Genomic DNA, 6,000 nt, shown 5'->3' with positions numbered 1-6,000 from the left:
CCCCACTCGCCTTCCTCCTTTCTGTCTTGCACCAGCTTTTACCTGGCACCTTCCTGCCCTCTGCTTCTCAGACCTGCACAGACCCCTGGACCTCTTCTCTCGGGGTTGTCCTCCTACTTCTGAGTCTCAAAGGATGGTTGAAGGCATTGGTTATTAGTTGGACTCCTGAGAGTTGATATTTCGGAGACTCCATAATTTGTGCCTAGAGAACCAGAAGTCCCTCTGGATCTGAATTAAGAAGGTGCAGTCTTTAGGTATGGGATGAGATGTGGAAGGGAAAATAAGGAGCCATATTGGTTAGAAAAATGATGCCCTTGGTGTCATTTCAGTATAGCTTTTGTCAAATTTATCAAAGACATCACAGCTGGAGGAGTTAATGAGTCAAGCTTGATGCAGGACAGGTGTGGAGAGGAATCCCAACAAGAGAGCACTCTCAAAGGGGTCATTGCATGGTAGCAGATGGCCTGTGGAGGGTTCCCTGCTTGGGTTTTGGGCACTGTGGTTCTACTGGGAGAGGATCTTGCTTGATCTCTCTGCACCTCTCATCAGGTAAGAGGGGACCCCATCCTCTGCTGGGCTCTGTGGGCTTGGGGTTTTTAATCCTTTCTGTCTGCAACACCCGGCACTTCTGCTTCCTGAAGTCCTGTTATTTGACCGAGTCTTATAATTTCTTTTTAGGTTGTGCCTGTGACCATGCACAAGTGAACCTGGTGGCAGTAACCTCTCATAATTCATTTCCATCTCTCCAAGTTTGGAGTTTGCTTTAAGACTATTTTCTTTAGCTGGGAATTTTCCTTGCAAACCTTTGTCTTCCCTTTTCTCCTCTCTTTCAGTCCTGTTTGCTTTGTCTTGTGAGTGCTTAGCTGCCAGTGAATGTTTCCCTGTGATTCTGCTAGTGTTCTCAGCTGACTGTGGATCCTGAACGAACAGCAGCTGAACTCGATGCTCTGCATTTTGGGGAGCTTCTGCAGTGCTGGCTACTGCTTTGCAGTTGTACTCACCCCTATTGTGGCCTTAACGCCCACCTCTGCTCCCCAGCTGGCCAGTGTGTGGGCAGACCAGGGTCTGAGTGGGAAGCCTCTAAAGAAGTCTTGTGTGCCCTAAAAAATAGGAGTGGTGACTCAGGCCGATGCGCTTTTCAGTAGCGAATCTTTGTCCCAGGCCAAGGCTGATGTCAACCCCACAATTCCTGTTATCGGAAATTAGCCAAGATCCAAAGCCTTTTATGCAAGAGCTGAAGTGATAATCCCCGTCCCCTGGCCTCGCTCCATTTGGGGGAATTGCTCCCTTCCCAGGGCCCGTTTTCAGCCGGGCCCTGCTGGATGGAGCACGGGCCCTTGCTGTGCCAGCGCAGCATGTGGGTGGCACGACTTCAGCGGTGTCCAAAGCCATTCTTGCCGCTGCGGCTTGGAGCCTTCGCAGAGCTCGCCTGCAAGGCCGCGTGGCAGAGCAGGGAGCTGCTGGGGTTTCTCTAATACCCAGACACCCACCATGTGCAGCTTGTGCACGGGCTGCGTTTCCATGAGCTTCCTGGGGGCCGCGCACAGTTTGGGGGGTTGTTATCGCCCTCGTTTCCGAGGCCTGCTGGGCACAAGGGCCCTGCGCCCACACAGCGCGCTCTCCAGCAGGCTGCAATTACAGCGCCGGGGAGGGGTTTTAAGCGCCGTCTTTGTGGCGGTCCTGGCAGCCGTGCGGAGGTTCCTATTGAGCAGTTGTTGTTTCCTCGCTTCGCCAGAGCCTGGGCGACGCTGCCGTGTTCGCCGGGGCTCCGGCTTGGCGCGGTTTGGCCCGTGCTGCCGTGGCTCTGTGTGTGCAGCCTCGTGCAGTGGGTAGCTCCTGGGGACCAGAGCGAGAGCAAGCGCTGCCAGCCAAACCATATGCCAGCCGCTCAGCCGAGGACAGGCTGAGCCTTGTGCGGCGGAGCCCGGCACAGCTGCAGACGGTGGGAGAGAATAAAGCCAAGAGTGTCAAAGTCCTTCGCTTCCTACTTAATTCAGTGAATGTGGCCATTGCAGCCCTTCCCAGGGATCCGGCTCTGGCTCTTTGGGGGAATCACACATTCACCTGGAGTCACGCGGGGAATTGGGGTTTTGAGGTGGAAGAAGTGGGGGGGCTGTAACTAGAGGGGGGCTCTTAGCACTGGTGAAAGATGCAGTGGGATGTTAAGGTGGTGGGGTGCCTGGAGTCTCTCAGGGCTGTGCATGGCACAGGCCTCTCTGCCCTGGGATGTGAGCAGTTGCTGTCTATCTGCTGTTCAGGGGGTCTTCTGGTGTGGGCAGGTTATTTCCCAGCCACGTTTAACCTGTTTCCCTGTGCACTTGTCTTCGCAGGCAGCCCAGCACTGCCGGAACAAGCAATTCCCAGAGCACGGCGTGGCTGCTGACAGCAGAGAGCTGCTTTTCCAGCCTGCACCGAGGTTAGAACCAGTGTGGTTGTTACCTGCTTCCCTTCCTTGACCATGGCAGTGTGATAGTCTCTGGGAACACTGTCCTTTCCTCCTCCGTCTCCTCAATACTTGGGACAGCTCTGCAGGGCCGGTGTCACTGCAGCAGGTGTTGGCAGAGCCACCTGCCTAGATATTTCTGCTTCCTGCCTTGCTGGCAGTGTGACGGGTGTCTGTGACCTGTCCTGTTAGGACCATTGAGCCCTGCATGCAGTCAGGAAGCTCAAAGGCAGTGCATTTTAAGCCCTTTTAACTTCAGAATGGAGGCCAGGCCTGTGACCATGGCAAATGAGGCCCAGAAGTATTTCAGGAGAGCTGGTGGCCTTTCTGTTGCCACTGTCAAGGAATCTGAAGATCAGGCCCTCACTAATCTCAAGTGACCCGAAAGGAGCAGGTTGTGGTGGCTGTGAACTTCCTTCCACGTGCCTGTATCTGGATGTTTGTGTGCAGTAGGATGCAGTAGTGCCCACCAACCTGCACACTGTGCTGCTTCCTTTGGGAAGAGAGCCTTCAGCAGGACTTCATCGTTGGAAAACTAAACTAAGTCTTACATCAGTGCTCAAATGCTCAAATGGAGCCTCAAATGGAGAGGCTATGTGGGAGAGCTGCTTTTAGGACATGATAGGGCTGTATGTTGGGAGAGCAAGTCCAGCAGATAACAAGAATTCCTTGCTTTTCCCTTGTTGTTCTTCCTCTGACTTGTCTGCCAAGAAAGTTGGGGCCAGAATGCAGGGCTCTTTGTTAGGTTGCTCACTCTCTTGTGCTTTGCTTTTTTGCCTGGAAATCCCAGTAAGCCTGGTCTTACTGCTGCTAAGGTTTGGTGCAGAGATAGGATGGTCTGGTCCTGGTGTAGAAGATAGTGATAAACCTGCCAGAATGAGGGGCAGACTCCCTGCCTCAGGGAGGGCTCTTTCTCAGTTCAGAAAGCCTCAGGCAGCCCAAGGACTCTCTTCAGTGTCAGGCAATGAGCTTGGGTGCAGTACTGGGATGTGGCATAAACTGCTTTTCAGACCATTTGTCCGTGAGGGGCCGAGGTTTGTGCTTGCTCACAGACGTGGTGGATGAACTCTCCCTTCCACGTGCACAGTTCTTGTGTGCTGAGATTCCAGTGCTTTAACCATAGCTCCCTCCTCTCCCAAAGATCCCTGCACATTGCTGTCTTTTCTGTCACTTTGCTTCCTGCTCTATTTTGCAGACCCCTGGAGAGACTTCTGGTGCCTTTGACAAAAATGAGATGTGATGCCCTTGTTTACAAGCTCCATAGACCTGGTGAAGAGGGGATTATAACCTCACCTGAAAGTGGCCAGTGTTACTCTGTTCAGTCTGTTTTTAGCACTTTCTGGCTACCATTGCACAGCCTTACTAGCTGATCTAGTCCTAGGTCTTATTCCATGGGAAATGCCAAAGAAATATTGCTGCCCCTTCAGAGATGGAGATCCAGGTTCTTCATGCATGCTGGCATTGGAGCTATGGGAGGAATCCCCTTTTTACCTTACTGTGCCTGTTACAAGTAGGCAGGATAAGTTCTTGGGAGTGCTGGGACAGCTGAATCCTTGTTCAGTTCTCCCTGCTGCTAAGAATGAAGTAGATGATCATCTGCTGGGGCTAATTTTAGGCCTCTGAGCATTGCCTGTGTCCCTCAACTCCTATTTGTGTTCAATCCTACTGGCTCTCTTAGAGTTGTGCCGGTCCTGTATCCTAGCGTGCAGAGGTTTTGCAAGTCCATAGTGTTTCAGGTGCTAGGAAGAACTTGGATTTTGTGGATGCCCATGAATTGCACACAAGGAAGCTGGCTATTAAGCTACCCGTTTCCCTACCTTTGCTTTCCTAATGATACAGCATCTCTCCTGTCACAGTGGGTTGGTTCCTGTTGCCCTCAGCGGATGCATCCACATGAAATGCAGTCTCTCACAAAGCCCTCGGGTGTGGAAATACTCCCAAATGCACCACAGAGATGTGAGCACCACTCTGGCCTTTTCTGTATGGCTGGATGGCAGCGTGGCATCTGCTGCTGACATTCTCCAATGAAGCACAGCACAGGGTGAGGCCTTCTGGCCTCTCCCTTATTTACTTACTCTAGAGTTTTGGCCCCTCTGAGCTTTTGGGTGTCCACCTGCTCATGTTATTTTTGTCACGTATCCCAGCTGAGCTGCACTTAGTGCTGAGCTTTGCTGAGTTTCACGTTGAGGCAAGACACAGCTCTGCAGTTTTCAGTGGGCTAAAAATAAAGTTGGGCCAACGAATGGTATCAGAAGGGAAGCTGTATGGTCTCCTGAGCCCCATGACTCACCCAGGATCAGCCTGAGGCTTTGCTTGCTTCTGCTATAATGCTCAAATGATGTAACTATTTGTGGTGGACCTTCCTGGACCTGGGGAAGGGCAAGGGAGGGAGCAGCAGTGGGGAGGGAAGCTGAGCATGTCAGAGTTATGTGTGTTTTTTTTTTTTTTTTTTTTAAATCTGTTAAGTTGTTGATTTAATTCATCAAGGATGTTGGCAGGTGTCACGCCTGAATGTGGGTTACCAGGGTCTTCTGTCTTTGCCTTGCATCCCATGCCTCTATAGGAAAGGAGAGAAAGAGAGGAACTCTGCTAGCACACTGTGTTGGATAAGTGTTTAACAACACATAGCAACAGTCGACAACAGTTTTTAGGACAGGAAGCGAAGCCGGATCTTGTCTCCAGCGCAAGCCACAGCAAGGCTAAGTGCGGAAGAGCAGATCTGCCCATGTGGGAATGGGCTGGGACAGGAGACATCTTAAGGGATGTCTGCTAGGCTGCAGCAAGAAGAGGCGTGGATCTCTGCTTCCCCCAGGGCTGTCCCTGGCACAACGCGGAAAAGGTGCGTGGAGCTTTGACATCCAGAAAGGTCCTGTGCTGCTGGTGACCATGCTGGGGGCTGGCTGGGCTGGGGGCTGCTCCATGCCATATGGGCAGGCAGGGTGGGTGCACTGGGATTGAAGGATGACGATGCTGAGCAGCAGGGCATCCTGCCTGCTGTGATGTGCTGGGGGCTGAGAATTGGGCAGGGTCTCTGGGACCCCGATCTGGCTGCCCAGGGCTCTGAAATCACACCCTGGGAGCTGACCAGGTCAGTGTTATGTACCGGGCCCCATGAAAGGGAAGGGGGGGGGATGGCACCTCCATCCCGTTATGCCCTTTGGAGTGATGTGGAGCTTTTGGGGAGCCCAGGGAGGGTTTTGGGGACCCAGGGCAGGTGACGCAGAGCGTGCGCTGTGTTGGGGACAGCGAGGCTTGGGGAGCAGAGACAAAGCAGGGGCCGGGCCTGGGGGTCGCTATGGCAACCTGCCCTGGCAGCCATGTTCCCTGGGCCCTGCTGCGGCGGGCGGCCGGGAGCAGCACGGAGCTGCTGGCAGCCCTACGCGCCTGGGAGCCCGGCCTGCCTCGGGGACTCCTTCCTGCATCCCGTCCCACCCCTGGGGTCTGTGCCTCGGGTTCCTTGTTGTGTGCTAACTTGGCATGCAGAGCCCCCAGAGCTCCTCTCCCCAGGCCCCCTCGGAGCCGCCTCGTGGTGAGTGGCCGGCAGGGACGGGTTGCCC

The 6,000-nt window shown here is 53.7% G+C and overlaps 1 protein-coding gene across 1 annotated transcript in view; it reads left to right on the top strand.

Annotated features, from left to right (window-relative positions):
- Positions 1 to 476: 476 nt before the first annotated feature.
- Positions 477 to 6,000, top strand: part of FAM214B (family with sequence similarity 214 member B) — a 28,241-nt gene continuing 22,717 nt past the window's right edge. The window contains exons 1-2 of the mRNA XM_026040245.1: positions 477 to 549; positions 2,331 to 2,416. The gene's annotated coding sequence lies outside the window, so the exon portion shown is untranslated. The remainder of the gene's footprint in view (positions 550 to 2,330; positions 2,417 to 6,000) is intronic.

Source organism: Nothoprocta perdicaria, unplaced genomic scaffold, assembly GCF_003342845.1.
Source record: "Nothoprocta perdicaria isolate Ctin4 unplaced genomic scaffold, notPer1 scaffold_10, whole genome shotgun sequence".
Classification (NCBI taxonomy): Eukaryota; Metazoa; Chordata; class Aves; order Tinamiformes; family Tinamidae; genus Nothoprocta; species Nothoprocta perdicaria.
Note: the sequence above shows the minus strand (reverse complement) of the source record. Positions and strands in the feature narration are given on the sequence as shown.